Genomic DNA, 2,996 nt, shown 5'->3' with positions numbered 1-2,996 from the left:
CACCTCCCCCTCCTCCGCCTCCTCCGCCTCCTCCGCCTCCTCGGTCTCCTCCACCTCCTCGGTCTCCTCCACCTCCTCGGTCTCCTCCACCTCCTCTCCCCTCCTCCACCTCCTCCCCTCCTCCTCCTCCTCCCTCTCCTCCACCTCCGCCTCCTCCCCTCCACCCTTCCTCCCCTCCCCTCCTCTCCCTCTTCCACCTCCTCCACCTCTTCCACCTCCACCTCCCCTCCTCCGCCTCCTCCGCCTCCTCCGCCTCCTCCCCCTCCTCCCCCTCCACCTCCTCCGCTCCTCCACCTCCTCGGTCTCCTCCACCTCCTCGGTCTCCTCCACCTCCTCGGTCTCCTCCACCTCCTCTCCTTCCTCCACCTCCCCCCTTCTTCTCCTTCTCGTTTTCCGCACCCAACCAAGTGCGATTGCCTGCGATTAGGAGCGAACATAATACGCGAGCACTGTGCGTGTTCAGGCTGCGGCGCCCCGTGCTCGCCAATATCTGGAGAAGTAACAGTAGCCACCATACACGACGCGCTCCCTAACAACGGCCACAAACGACGGGCGCATTATAGGGTGCCTATAAGGCCCCAATGCTTTATGCTCGGAATTACCTAGCGTTTGTAGCGAATGTAGAAACTCCAGGCATGTTCACGTGGCTTAGTCCAGCCGGCCGATAATAGCATAGAGCTAAATCAGTCGCTATGGGAGGATATATAGAATCTTTATTAAAATATATCGATGTAGCTGTTAGCTATGTGACTATTTGTCTGTCTGCGTATCGCGTTTGCCTACCTGAATGTTTATTTCTTAGTTTGTTTTTGTTTGCTTGTCTGTTCGTCCGACCGCCCACCCGTGCGTCTCTTTACCCGTCCGTCCTTCGTCCATCTATCTATTCTCTTATATCGCTCGTTCTCTCTGTCTCTCTCGCTGTGACTCTCACTCTCTCTCTCCGCATGTCCATCTGTCCGCCCGTTCCTCCCTGCATTGTGTTTCCAGAGCTGAAGAGATGCGTACCGGACCCTACCCGGTGAAAAAACCGCTGGAGGCAATTTGCGCATTAATTAGTACAATGGCTAAGCCACGCGTACGTAACAGCCCCCACTGTGGCTTTGCTACATAGGAGGTCTAACTACGGCTTTTCGGGGCCGCAGTTGCCTGCGATACAGCAGTAATACTCACGCATAGAGCCACTTATGCGCGTATTACTTGGAAATCTCTGGCAATGTCTGAGATTTCAGTCGAAGGCAGAAAACCGATAAGTCACGCTTACTTTACCTATTGTGTTTGTACGTCGACTTGCTCCAAAATCTTGCGAGGATGTGATCCGACCATAGGCGGAACTGAAATCACCCATGCATCGTTCTTGCATTATAACTAGCAGGCGCTGTATCATCATTATATAGAAGCTAGTGACACCTGAATACAGAAACTAATGGATGCTCCTTATTTACTACTTTGCATCTATACATCAAGTGCCGTGTTGATTAATAAACAAATAAATTCATGAATATGTATCGATCGACAGATCTGTGGAGAACAGAAAAGATTGATGCACGACTGAACGAGTGAATTAATAAGTGAACGAATGAACGAACGAAGGGCCCGACGGACAAACGGAGGGATAAGCGGATGGAACGTACAAATTAATAAATTAGTTGTTGCATGAAAAATGAATGAATAATTGATTGAATAAACGAACGAACGAACGAACGAATGAATTAATGAATTATTTACAAAATCGCACCTGAACGGAAAAATTAACGGACGGGTTGTGCATTTAGTTATATATCTGATTTACATATCTTGCATAATTAACTAGACACTATTTCATCAATATGACACTCAGTTCAATACTAAATTTAATCGATAGTTAGAAAATCACACTGTAAGTTGTAACGAGTCGTCTCTCACACTATGCAGCGATAGTCGTATTTCTTAACAAGATTACGCCAACTTGTTGTCATCCAAGACAATCACTCAAGAAATGTTTCCAATCAAAGTTTAATGCGGACAACTTGTTACACGGTGGGCTTAATGTCAAACGTTGAGTTGGGATGTACGAGCGACGTCAAACGTCGGGAGAATCAACGAGATTAGTGAAGGCGAGACGCATCCGTGTTTGTCTGTTTGTCGTGTGTGGTCGTGTGTGGTCGTGGAATTGCTCGGTCTCTGACGTATAGTTCCTTGTTTCAGGTGGATGCGTAGAGAGAAAGAGCTCACTGAAAGAGATATGCGGACAGATCACGGGTGACGCACCTTTGCACACGATGTTTAGAGGTAAATAATATATATATATATATATATATATATATATATATCAGGAGTAGATAATAGGCCTATTATCTACTCCTGATATATATACATATATACATATATGTGTGATCACCCCTTACCCGTAGTGTGAGTAACTGAACATTTAAATCTCCAGTTTCTATTTGCAGTGACCGCCATCGAGATCTGTTTGTATTCATGCGCGCTCGCCTGCGCGCGCATGTGTGTCTGGTTGTGTGTGTGTGTGTGTGTGTGTGTGTGTGTGTGTGTGTGTGTGTGTATGTGTGTGTGTGTGCGTGTGTGTGTATGCGTGCATGCATGCGTGCGTGCAAATGTGCGTCCGTGCCAAATATACTGATATTCATGTAGGATCCCCGTCATTTCGTGACGGCAAGGTTTCTCAGTGTGCTGCGCAGAGGCAGCATGTGAGTATTTCGCTTAGCGGTCGACGGTTGGGCGTTTGAAGCGATCAGCGTGAAGGCCTTCTAGCAGGAAGTGGAATTTTCTGCCGACTGCCTTCCTCCGCGGACGTTGTCAATCGGTCTATCAATAATCAAATGGATAAGGCTACTGTATACGTCAATCTATATTGGTCTGGCCTAGCCTAGTCTGGTCTAGTTTATTATATATATATATACAATATATATATATATATATAACGAATATATACTACAATTGGTATAAACTGTGAAAAATTATATATGTGTATATATATATAAACATATATATATATA

At 46.4% G+C, this 2,996-nt stretch overlaps 1 protein-coding gene across 1 annotated transcript in view; it reads left to right on the top strand.

Moving 5' to 3' along the window:
• Positions 1 to 2,996, top strand: part of LOC106808439 — a gene marked incomplete in the record, with an annotated part of 84,180 nt that overhangs the window by 56,601 nt on the left and 24,583 nt on the right. Inside the window, 1 exon segment of the mRNA XM_014811163.1 lies at positions 2,185 to 2,268.

Source organism: Priapulus caudatus, unplaced genomic scaffold, assembly GCF_000485595.1.
Source record: "Priapulus caudatus unplaced genomic scaffold, Priapulus_caudatus-5.0.1 Scaffold277, whole genome shotgun sequence".
NCBI classification, from domain to species: Eukaryota; Metazoa; Priapulida; class Priapulimorpha; order Priapulimorphida; family Priapulidae; genus Priapulus; species Priapulus caudatus.
The sequence above is the reverse complement of the archived record's forward strand: the minus strand, read 5'-3'. Positions and strand labels throughout refer to the sequence as shown.